Source organism: Coenobita brevimanus, chromosome 8 (genome assembly GCF_032717465.1).
Source record: "Coenobita brevimanus isolate Jiangsu-jjx chromosome 8, ASM3271746v2, whole genome shotgun sequence".
NCBI lineage: Eukaryota > Metazoa > Arthropoda > Malacostraca > Decapoda > Coenobitidae > Coenobita > Coenobita brevimanus.
The window spans coordinates 18,786,226-18,799,839 of NC_136961.1; positions in this window are offsets into that span (position 1 = coordinate 18,786,226).

The following is a 13,614-nucleotide window of genomic DNA, read 5'->3' on the forward strand; positions in this document are numbered from 1 at the left end:
TTCAGCATTTCACCACACACTCCATCAATTCCTGGGGCTTTCCCTAATTTAACTTTCTTCATTGCTTCCACAACGTCTATCCTAGTGATTTCTTCCTGTCTTCTCACCTCTCTCCGTCTCCCAGCCATTCCCCAGCCACTTATACATTACTTCCATCCTCTATGTTCAACAATTCCTTAAAGTATTCTCTCCATCTGCTCACTTTTTCTCCCTTCCCCACTAGTAATCTACCATTTTTATCTTTCACACCCCTGCTAACTTCACTTCCACCCTGTCTTACTCTTTTCACCTCTTTCCAGAACATTTTCTTACAGTCCCTCCACTTTACACTCAAATTCCTTCCGAATTCCTCATTCACTCTCTTCTTATTCTCTCTTACTAATCTTTTCACCTCCTGCTTTCTACATATAACTCTCTCTTCCGCCTCTCAACTTCTTCCACGCCCCTATTTCTCATCCATTCATTGTATGCTTTCTTCTTTTGTGCCACAGCCTGTCTCATCTCTTCATTCCACCACGCTGTTCCTTGCACCCCCCTCCGTCTTCTCTTCATCCCACACACCACATCACATGCTGCACATATTTCTTCTGTGAATATCCTGCACACACCTTCCACGTCCCCCATCTGCTCCAATTCACATTTGCCCAATCGTTCCTTCACTTCTCTCTTATACTCTTCCTTTTTCTCATCCTCTTGTAACCTTTCCACTCTGCTTACAAATACTCCTTCTTCCCGTCCTTCCCTTCTTCTATTTCTCCATCATCATCATCATCATCATCAGCCATTGAGGTCCACTGCAGGACCGGCCTATCCCTACCGAAGCAGGGACGATACAGCCAATGTATCTCTACCCAGTGGTTTACAATGTCTGGTAGAGGCTGTATGTAGGGTGAGAAATGCTTGTAAGTGTAACTGTAGTGTTGTAGTGGCTTTGGATGTGTGTGTAGTCTGTGAACCAAGTGTAATCGGCCCGCCTTAAGCCGATTGGGTGCAAGCATACTAGTATGCGACACTGGTTCAACCACAGCGCCCCTTATGTCCCCCAAAGTAGCAAGTGGCTCGGTGAACGATTCCTAAAATTTTTATAACTCTGGCGGGAGGCGAACTCTCGTCTACCAGTGTGCGAAACGCATACTCTACCACTGTACCACAGAGGCTCCATATATATATATATATATATATATATATATATATATATATATATATATATATATATATATTTATGTGTGTGTGTGTGTGTGTGTGTGTGTGTGTGTATGACCCAAACTCTATGCAATATGGAGCAGCTTCCCTGTGGAAAGGGCACAGGGCCTGACACCGCAAAGGACGTTGAGTGTTAAGTTGATGCGTATGTGACCCGATTCTTTATCGCTATTTTAATTCTTTTGTTTTTTATCGCTACCCTGCCTCAATAGGCTAAATCGTTTAAGCATACAAAACTAAATTATATTTGTCATGCAATGGGTAAAGCATTGTATGAAAAAGGGGTATGTTGTTTTATAAACATGAACTACAAATAACATTGTTAGGGCTGTGAACATGATATTCTGCAGTGAGGTCAACTGTGATTAACATAGTGGGACACCTTCCACTGCCACTGATCTATAATTTAACGGTTAGTTCCCCCTTGTATTTTCAATTAGACATGTTACTAGGCCCCAACAGGAGGTACAGTTTCCTCCTCTTCTAACGAGTACAGCGGGTGGTGTGTTTGGTGCAATGTGACACCGCTGTGTTTGTTTACATTGTAGTAATAGTGAATGAGCAGACCCGGCAGAGCTTCCCCTCCGCTACAGTATCTAGTACCCACAGAAACAATGTTCTATCAAGTCATACTCTGTCTGCAAAAACAAGTGTTTGCCACGTATGTATAGTGGAAGGTAAAGAGAAAAACAAATAGCAATGCCATTGGATCTCATTGCATCTCTGACAGGAGATGAATGTGAGGCGAGGTGGAATGAAGGGGAGGGGGACAGGTGGTGGGGGCGCATATATCGAAACTTTATCGTGTTTCATTCAGCGTGATGAAGGGTGTGATTATACAGATGTTCTGAGGTGATATGTAACTCCGTATGCAATAACGTGTGCTGCATGAACGCTGGGGTCTTAATGTTCGTCATACAATGTGGTGAACAAGTGTAGCTGAGCATAAATGTTAGAAGGTGTGCTGTCCGGTGTCTCGAAACGTGGCTTACCTGAGTCTAGTGAATGTGCGACTCAACTACTGCAACATTTTTGTGGCTGAACAAGGGTGGCCATAAATGATTCATGATTATGCATGTGACACAACGGTCATGCCATGTTGTGCATCATCCAGTCTGTTTTATTGTGAGGAAAACCAATCATTATATTCGTAAACCATGGTATAAATAGATGTCCTGTTGCATAGGATTATAGATACTTTGAGTGTTGGACAGCTATTGCCTTGTGCAGTCATCATACTGATGGATCAAGCGGAGGTAATGATATACTGTATTTGCATATTGAATGCATATCTTGTATTATAATAATTGAAATATCGGTGTTACGGGTGTCCAGTCGCTTTCTTGGAGGTGCTATTTCATTAGTCTGGATAGTTGTGACACAACATCCACAAACATTGATCATCTTGTATTATATTGTCTTTAAAACATTCATACATTAGTTTTCATACAAGTATTACACATTCAGGCCCTCCTTAGCTCCAAACGCATCCGTGGAGTAGACTGTAGCACCAGTCGAACAGGGCAGTACTCCCGAGGTTGATGGCAAGCTGGTGATAGGGAGAGCTGGAGCTCCCGTTTCACCAGCCCTCAGAACTTGATCCTGACCATCTCCCTTTGCTGAACATTTTCAGTGCATTCATTTACACAGAGAGTAGACCAGCATGCTCTCTTAGTACCTCTACCTGCAACTGTCTACACCACACTACTGTACATGCGCGTAACATATCACACCTTCTGTTCACTGTCTTTAGTAATGGCTGCTGCAATCTTACTATCAAATGAGGTGGCACCTCGGATTGCCACCACCGGCAGGGTAGGGCTGGCGGCACAGGGTCCTCCCGGTCGCCATCAAGCGACTGTGCCGGCAGCGACTGTTGCTATTTCCAGGAATGCTCCTCGGTGAAGAAGTGACAGTGCGGCCTTATTCTTTACCAACATCTGCGGCCTTACCACAAATTTAAACTCAGTTCATTTTTTCCTTCAGTCCATATCCCCTTTGGCCCTTTTCCTCACAGAACCACAAATCTCACCCTCTACCGATATATCTCCATTTTGTTTTCCCCGTTACCATCTCCTTACAAACTTCCGTAACAAGGGCGGCACCTGTTCTTATATCAAATGCCAATATGCAGTTGACACTGTTTTAAACTTCACTTCGTCCAGTTTTGATTACTCATTATATAAACTAAATTGTCAAAACATTACCAAATATATTTGTGTAGTATATCGTTCCCCCAGTGCTTCTTCGGAACCAAGTGTATTTGATTCCATATCCACTCAGTTGAGTAACCTTAACCTTGCCCTTGGCACCGAAACTACCAAATTCTTGGCGTCTCACTTAACAGTGCCCTCAGCTGGACCTCTCATGTCCGATCACTTGCTAAAACCGCCTCAAAGAAACTTGGATTATTGTACAGAGTCCGTAACTTCTTCGCCGATGAGCAGTTAGCTATAATTCATAAGAGTCATGTGCGCTCTCAGCTTGAATATTGCTCACCCTTGTGGAATGGTTGTGGAGAGGTTGCATTAAGACAACTAGACAAAATTCAGAACAAAGCTGTTAGAATCATTAACAACCCTGTCATTACATAAAAACTACCTCCCCTGCATGTAAGAAGGAATGTTGCCTCGCTTGAATTATTTTAGTTATTTTTTTGGCAAATGCTCAGACGAAGTTGCGTCCATGGTGCCACCTCTCCATGCCTTCCCTTGTGCTTCTGGTAGCGCTCATGACTGGAATGTCGCTCAGCCATATTGCAGAACTTCTGCCTATCAGAATTCTTTCATTCCCCGAACTGCATCTCTCTGGAATTCGCTTCCCCAGAGTTGTTTCCCTCCAAATTTCAACCTACAGCTGTTCAAGTCTAACTGTTACAGATATTTTATGAACGGAGGACGCCAGTAATCTGGTGTATGAATTGTTTTTTTTTTTACTCATTTGTTTTTCCTTCCTCCGTTCTGTTATTTTTATTTATGATACTATTTAATCGTGTGTCTATACTCACACTCTGTTTATCCAGAGGGAGCAGTATTTCCTTTACCATGCATGCCTGTCCTTTGTCTTTATAACACAAGGTTTTAGTATGTAGCCACGGCTACACAAAATATATCTGTGGAGCGGTGCTGCTGGGAGAGTGTAAAATTGCTAATAGTCTATATGTGTTTGTGCAGGGAGTCTGGTAATACACTTCGCCGACTTACACTCATGCCAAGATAGCAGCCAAAGGCGCCGTTTTGCTGTCTATACTGACTGACCATTTAACACACTTTCACCTCCAAGCAGTCTGAATGCGGTCCTGTTTTCAGCCAAGAGAAACATTAATACAGTGAAAATTATGTAGGGAGTGTTTTATGCACCGTGTCATTATACAGGCTTATGCAGGATAGCATAGCCAAGGATAAGCTGGACCTACGGTAAGATAAATGTTGAGTGCTGCTGGAACATCCAGATAAACGTAAGCAACATTGATGCACCAGCACCTAAACCCAAAAACCCAACCACCGCGCTCTAGGCATAATTCCTCCCGGTTCTGAGGCTGCCCCTTGTTATCCAGTAGATTTACACAAGGTCATTGATAAGGCTGCAATCTCGTCGTAGTGATGCGATATGATAAGGAAGTCAGTGTCAGGTCTCGTTACCCATTATACGAGGAAGGGCTGGAATTGTGTGTGTGTGTGTGTGTGTGTGTGTGTGTGTGTGTGTGTGTGTGTGTGTGTGTGTGTGTGTGAGGGAGAGAGAGAGAGAGAGAGAGAGACTGATGCATTCATGGTGTCATTACAAGTTGCTACAATGGGACATAATAGACCCAGGGAAGAATAGGGATGTCCTTGTCTCTGTAACAAGTGAATACTGGCCCATTATTATCCATGCAATTACTTGACAGACAATGGACACACACAGTATATCAATCGCACGACAAAGGGAACATGATGTGTAATGTGTACCGGCGATGGTGATGATGGTTAATGTAGATGTGAAGCGAAACGTCGTTACGGTACAGTTGTTCAGAGCTATCATACGAGGTTCATAATAACATCAAATTCGACAATAGATTTTGATATTACGAATATCTGTGCTGCCGTGTCCCATGGCGCTGAACATTGGAAACAATAATCCCATGGCAGTTAGAAACAGAATAGAATATTTGGTAGGTATGACCGTATGGGGGGACTTGAGGAGAGGTTGGTCAGTGGAACAGGGTATTAGGAGAGGAAAAAAATGTTGCAGGAATAGAGAGGGTGGGATAGCTTGACCACCTTGATTGGTGGTAAGGTGTGTGGAACAGGACTGTTGTGGAGTGGGAGCGAGTGAGAAGGTGGACAGGGGAGTAGACTGTAGCACCAGTCGAGCAGGGCAGTACTCCCGAGGTGGATGGAAAGCTGATGACAGGGAGTGCTGGATCTCCCGTTTCATCAGCCCTCAGGACTAGTTCCTGACCATCCCTCTTTGCTGAACTTTTTCAGTGTCTCAGTTACACAGAGAGTAGGCCAGCATGCTCTCCAGTACAAATTTCTCTAACTATCTACACCAAACTACATGCACAGTACACACTACACTTCCTATTCAAAATTCATTTAAAATGGCGTCTCTTCACCAAGCCTCGGAGTCCCCAGGGGGAGAAACATAAATGCCCCCACCATCCGCCCCTCTCCCGGTGACGACTCAAGGTGCCTAGAACCACTGTCTGACTCTCTTCTTCTTCATTTCTGCAACATTCGCGGCCTTTCCTCTAACTTTCGCTCTGTTGAGCACCACCTCTCCTCCTCTAAACCTCACCTTTTTTTCCTAACGGAGACTCAGCTGTCTGAGGCAACTGACAGCAAACCCTTTTCTGTATCCTCCTACTTTCTCTATACTCATTTCAAAGCCAAAGGTGGCTGTTGTGTATATATAAGCAACGACTTATCTTGCTCTCGTTTTCCTGAACTCGATTCTTCTGAATTCTCTACACTCTGGCTTTGGCTTTCCTGTCATTCTCTGACTAAATATATCTGTGCTGTTAACTTATCCCCTAATTCTACTGAATATCAAAAATTATTCGACTATCTTACTTCTATGATGGAACACATTCTATCCATTTCTCCTTTCTCTGAAATCTCCATTCAAGGAGATTTCAATGTTCACCACCACCTTTGGCTCTCCTCTCCTTTCACGGATCCACCTGGTGAACAAGCCTACATCTTTTCTATCCTTAATGACCTAGAGCAGCTTGTACAGCACCCTACCCGTATCCCTGACCGCCTTGGAGAGAGCCCCAACATACTTGACCTCTTCCACACAACTAATCCTTCTGCTTACTCTGTTAATCTTTTCTCTCCGTTGGGCTCCTCCGATCACAACCTTATTACCTTAATCTGTCCTATCACTCTGGTGTGGCCTGTGGACCCTCCAGGTAAACGTCGTCTGTGGTATTTTGGAGCCGCGGATTGGGAGGCCCTCAGGCAGTACTTCTTTGATTTTCCCTGGAATGATTATTGCTTCCATGGCCGAGAGCCATCTGAGTGTGCCTTGCGCATTACTGAGGTTATTCTCTCGGGCATGGAAGCATACATTACTTTCTCATATCCTTTGACTAATGCAAGAAAGCCTTGGTTCTTGTTCTAATGCCGTCCACAACAAGGAGAGGGCCTACAAAAGGTACCGGAGCCAACTCACAGCTGAATCACATCATCTTTACGTTTCTGCCCAGAATCGTGCTAAGTCTGTTCTTCGCTCTACTGAAAATAATTTCATCCATACTAAATGCTCTCAACTCTCCAACTCGAATTCTTCCCGCTCCTTCTGGCACCTTGCCAAAAATCTTTCTAACAACTTTACCTCATCATCCTTCCCTCCTCTTTTCTACTCTGATGGTTCTGTAGCTATTTCTTCTACTGATCAAGCAGATCTCTTCGCACAGACTTTCTCCTCCAATTCCACCTTAGTCGATTCCGGTGCTGTTCCTCCATCTCTTCCCCCCTCTGAGTTCCTCATGGCTGACATTAAAATTTCTTCAGTTGATGTATTTTCTGCCATTACTGGCCTCAGTACTAACAAGGCATATGGGCCTGATGGGGTCCCTCCTGTTGTTCTCAAGAACTGTGTTGCTGTGCTTACACCCTGCCTAGGCAAACTCTTTCGCCTGTGTCTGTCAACTTGTACCTTTCCTTCTTGCTGGAAGTTTGCTCTCATTCAGCCAGTCCCAAAGAAGGGTGACCACTCCCAACCCTCCAACTATCGTCCAATTGATTTAACGTCCTGTATTTCAAAAGTTTTCGAGTCAATTCTCAATAGAAAAATTTTAAGGCATCTTTCCTCTCACAACCTTCTTTCCGATCGTCAGTACGGGTTCCGTCAGGGACGCTCCACTGGCGATCTTCTCACCTACCTTTCAGACTCCTGGTCATCCTCCTTTCGGGACTTTGGCGAAAGCTTTGCCATTGCACTTGACATCTCAAAGGCCTTCGATCGAGTCTGGCATAAATCTTTAATTTCGAAACTGCCCTCCTATGGTTTCTATCCTTCTATCTGTGCCTTCATCGTTAGCTTCCTTTCTGATCGTTCTATAGCCACTGTTGTAGACGGCCATCGTTCTTCTCCTAGATCTATCAACAGTGGTGTTCCTCAGGGCTCTGTCCTATCACCTACTCTCTTCCTTTTATTCATCAATGATCTTCTAAGCTGTACATCTAACCCTATCCACTCATACGCTGATGACTCCACCCTTCACCTTTCCATTCGGTTCCCGCAACGCCCATCTCAACAGTTACTTCAACAAACAAGGGATGAGGCTATGGCACACCTAATGTCTGACTTGGCTCGTATCTCTGACTGGGGTAAAAATAATATGGTTGTTTTTAATGCATCTAAGACTCAGTTCTTACACCTATCAACCCGACAAAATCTTCCACAGGTATACCCACTAATATTTAATAATATTCAGCTTAATCCTGCATCATCCTTGAACATGCTTGGGGTTTCATTTACTCAGGACTTATCTTGGAAAGATCATATTGCATCTCTTGTAGAATCTGCTTTGAAGAGATTGGGTGTGCTAAGCCGACTCCACTCTTTCTTTACCCCTGCACAATTGTTGACTCTATACAGGGGTTTTATCCGCCCCTGTGTGGAGTACAACTCTCATGTGTGGGGAGGCTCCCCACATACAGCTCTTCTCAATAGGGTGGAGTCAAAGGCTTTTCGTCTCATTAACTCTCCTCCTCTTACTGACTCCCTTCAACCTCTGTCTCTTCGCCGCACTGTTGCATCTTTATCTCTTTTTTATCGCTATTTTAATGGTCACTGCTCCTATGAACTGTCTGCTTGCATTCCTCCACCTCTACGACGGGCGGTAGCACCCGTGTGGCAGCAAACTCTCATCCCTTCTCTGTCCAACTCTCTAATGCAAGAGTTAACCGTTACTCCCAGTCTTTCATTTATGCAACAGGTCAGCTCTGGAACTGTCTCTTTCTGTCTGTATTTCCTGCTGCCTATGATCTCCAGTCTTTCAAACGCAGTGTGTCCAAGCATCTCAAAATGATCGGATCTTGAATTTGGCTCTCTATTGTATTTTGTTTTTCTCTTGGAGGGAACTGTAACTGCGGGCTAATGGCCTTTGGTTCGTTCTTCCTCGCATAAAAAAAAAAATGTGATTTTTGATGTTGGTATGGGAAATACTGCTCCCTCTGGATGAACAGTGTGTGAGTATAGTCACACGATTAAATAGTAAATGAGTTTGGAGCTAAGGAGGGCCTGAATGTGTTATACTTGTATGAAAACTAATGTATGAATGTTTTAAAGAGAATATAATACAAGATGATCAATGTTTGTGGATGTTGTGTCACAGCCGTCCTGGGTAATGAAATAGCACCTCGAAGAAAGCGACTGCATTTGTGGACTGAACACGCGTAACACCGATATTTCAATTATTATAATACATGACATGCACTCATGATGCAAATACATATGTCATTACCTCCGCTTCATCCATCTGTATGACGACTGCACAACATTTTCGCTCAACAAGGCAATAGCTGCCCAACACTCAAAGTATCTATAATCCTATGCAACAGGACATTTACTTATACCATGACATGCGAATAATAAAATAGACTGGATGATGCACAACATGGCATAACCGTTGTGTCACATGCATAATCATGAATCATTTATGGCCACCATGGTTCAGCCACAAAAATGTTGCAATAGTTGAGTCGCACATTCACTAGACTCAGGTAAGCCACGTTTCGAGACACCGGACAGCACACCTTCTAACATTTATGCTCAGCTACACTTGTTCACCACATTGTATGACGAACATTAAGACCCCAGCGTTCATGCAACACACGTTATTGCATACGGAGTTACATATCACCTCAGAATATCTGTATAATCACACCCTTCCTCACTCTGAATGAAACACGACAAAGTTTCGATACATGCGCCACCACCACTTGTCCCCCTCCCCTCCGTTCCACCTCGCCTCACATTCATCTCCTGTCAGAGAAGCAATGAGATCCAATGGCATTGCTATTTGTTTTTCTCTTTACCTTCCACTATACATACGTGGCAAACACTTCCTTTTGCAGACAGAGTACGACTTGATAGACCATTGTTTCTGTGGGTACTAGATACTGTAGCCGAGAGGAAGCTCTGCCGGGTCTGCCCATTCACTTACTATTACTGCGATGTAAACAAACTCAGTGGTGCCACATTGCACCAAACACACCACCCGCTGTGCTCGTTAGAAGCAGAGGTAATTGTACTTGGAGGAACTAAAACCAACTTATTCCGATCGAAGACAGTGGTAGTCGATAAGGCTAACCTCATCACTTCGTGCCGTCCGTTTGAACAGTTTTCGGCCGTACTGAACAGCAGAGGGCGAAATCCACTATTATACTTATAATTATGGCCACTATCTCATCGGATACTTTGCCATATTCATAATCATTATATCAGTGTAACATTTGTAATCCTTCCAAGTGGAAACCAAATCTTGTCGGTGAGTCTAAATTCACTTTCAGGTAATACTGGTTACTTATGTTACCAAGGATCAGAACACTAAATCTCGCCACTAACCCTCCCTCTCCTGCCACCCCGGCATCTCACACCTCTCTCCTTACGAAGCACCATTGTTCGAACCTCAGCTGGTTGGGATTCATCGTGCCGGGGGATCAGGACACAACTTTAGACCGCCAGCGTACAGCTTAGATCATTGATGAATAAAAGAAAGAGAGTTGGTGATAGGACAGAGCCCTAAGGAACAGCATTGTTGATAGATCTAGGAGAAGAACAATGGCTGCCTACAACAGCAGCTATAGAACGATCAGAAAGGAAACTAGAGATGGAGGCAAAGATAGAAGGATAGAAACCGTAAGAGGGCAGGTTGGAATGTGAAGAGTTATGCCAGACTCGATCGAAAGCCTTTGAGATGTCAAGTGCAATGGCAAAGCTTTCGACAAAGTCCCGAAAGGAGGATGACCAGGAGTCTGAAAGGCAGGGGAGAAGATCGCCAGTGAAGCGTCCCTGATGGAACCCGTTGTGATAGGAAAGATGCTTTAAAATTTTTCAATTAAGAATTCACTCGAAAACTATTGAGACACAGGATGTTAAAGCAATTGGACAACAGTTAGAGGGTTGGGAATGGTCACCCTTCTTTGGGACTGGCTGAATGAGAGCAAACTTCCAGCAAGAAGGAAAGATACAAGTTGACAGACAAAGGCGAAAGAGTTTATCCAGGCAGGGTGTACACACAGAAGCACAGTTCTTGAGGACAACAGGAGGGACTCCATCAGGCCAATATACCTTGTTGGTGCTGAGGCCAGTGATGGCAGAAAATACATCAACTGAAGAAATTTAAATGTCGGCCATGAGGAAGTCTGAGGGGGGAAGTGATGGAGGAACAGCACTGGAATCATCTAAGGTGGAATTGGAGGAGAAAGTCTGAGTGAAGAGATCTGCTTTATCAGTAGAACAAATAGCTACAGAACCATTAGAGTAGAAAAGAGGAGGGAAGGATGATGAGGTAAAGTTGTTAGAAAGGTTGTTGGCAAGGTGCCAGAAGGAGCGGGAAGAATTCGAGTTGGAGAGTTGACAGCATTTAGTATGGATGAAATTTTTTTTAGCAGAACGAAGAACAGACTTAGCACGATTCCTGGCAGAGACATAAAGAAGATGTGATTCAGGGGTGAGTTGGCTCTGGTATCTTTTATAGGCCCTCTCCTTGTTGCGGACAGCATTAGAACAAGCGTGATTAAACCAAGGCTTTCTTGCATTAGTCAAAGGATATGAAAAGGGAATGTATGCTTCCATGCCCTACAGAATAATCTCTGTAATGCACAAAGCACACTCAGATGGCTCTCGGCCATGGTAGTAATGATCATTCCACGGAAAATCGAAGAAGTACTGCCTGAGGGCCTCCCAATCTGCAGCTCCAAAGTGCCACAGATGACGTTTCTTTGGAGGGTCCACAGGCCGTACTGGAGCGATAGGACAGGTTAAGGTAATAAGGTTGTGACTGAAGGAGCCCAATGGAGAAGAAAGATTAACAGTGTAAGCAGAAGGATTAATTGTAAGTAAGAGTTCAAGTATGTTGGAGCTCTCTCCAAGGCAGTCAGGGATAAGGGTAGGGTGCTGTACAAGTTGTACTAGGTCATTAAGAATAGAAAAGATGTAGGCTTGTTCATCAGGTGGATCAGTGAAAGACGTGGAGAGGCAAAGGTGGTGGTGAACATTGAAATCTCCTAGAATGGAGATTTCAGGGAAAGGAGAAATGGATAGAATGTGTTCCATCGTAGAAGTAAGATAGTCAAAGAATTTTTCATAGTCAGTAGAATTAGGAGATAAGTAAACAGTGCAGATATATTTAGTCAGAGAATGACAAGAAAGGCGAAGTCAGAGAGTAGAGAATTCAGAAGAATCAAGCTCACGAACACAAGAGCAAGATAAATCGTTGCGTATATATACACAACCACCACCTTAGTATGAGGAGACAGAAAAGGGTTTGCTGTCAGTTGCCTCAGACAGCCGAGTCTCTGTAAAGAATAGAAGGTAAGGTTTACATGAGGAGAGGTGGTGTTAGACAGAGAGAAAGTTAGAGGAAAGGCTGCGAATGTTGCAGAAATGAAGAAGAAGTGAGTCGTAGAGTGGTTCCAGGCATCTCTCTGAGTCATCATCGGGATAGAGGCGGATGGTGGGGGAATTTATGGTCCCTCTCCCCTGGGGACTCCAAGGCCATATTTTCTAATGCCATTTTTCTTTTCTTGCTGGATACTTGCAATTTCTCAAGACCTTCTAAAACAAAATGCAGATATGAATACCCACACATTTAGACAAACGGTACAAAATGTAATTAAGAAAGTACCATGATAAAAATGCATTTTTTTTAAAATCCAAAATGCAAAATTTCAAGATACACCTACTTGCAAAGTTTCAATTCGGCCTGTTCATAAATGTAAAAGTTGAGAAGAAAGTAGGTTGATCTTAATTATGCTAATTGTTATGGGTCAGGTTGCGTAACCCTACCAAACTCAAAATTACGACTGAATGAAAGTTCATTACAACCCATACGTGATGTAACGCAAAAATATCGATGAATTCCCAGATACAAAGAACTTTTTTATTTTTATACAGGAAATTTGTAACTATCAAGTAACTACTGAGGATTCAGTACATCTTGAGGGTAGAACCAAACTGTGGTAAGGGTGTGTAGACTATATTCTTGAAATTATATACAGCCCGAGGAGTACAGGACGTGTCCAAGATGGAGAGGAGGGACAGCCTGCCCTGTGATAGTCATTCTTGATGAAAAGATCGTGAGTCATTGCTGAACTGTAATGCTGACCTTAGTAAAATCTGTAACCAATTAGTGTAAGCATATAGAGCTGCCACATCGTATCATGAAATAATGAATGAACAGATAAAAACATTGGTATACACTATAATTACTGAGAATGAATATTTATATACAGTAATAAAAGGTATTTACATAGTGGGACCGGCAGATCGATTGGCCACCAATCAATCGAGTCCTGGTTATATACAGTGAAATGTAAACTAACGTGTACAGTCAGCCATCCCGCTCTTGCTCATGTTGCACCGGGATACTACATGTGTGGATAGGAGGCAGAGAGCAGTGACTTTTCTTATAGTTTGATATAGTAAATCATATTAACATGCGGTTGAATAATCCACAAAGGGTATAATATACAATGGAATATCTGTAAGGGTATGTGGTATCACTTGCAGTACGGGAAGGGAAAGGAGAGAGGGAGAGAAGTCAGGAGAACGGGAACGCCGAAGTAAAATTGAAGCGGCAGAAAAAGGATATGAATACCCAATAGTTTATGACTACTAAGGCCTTTTGAGATTTTAGGGCCTGGATATCGCCATAAGCTCCTACTATTCTTTTCCTGGAGGCATGTAAAACAA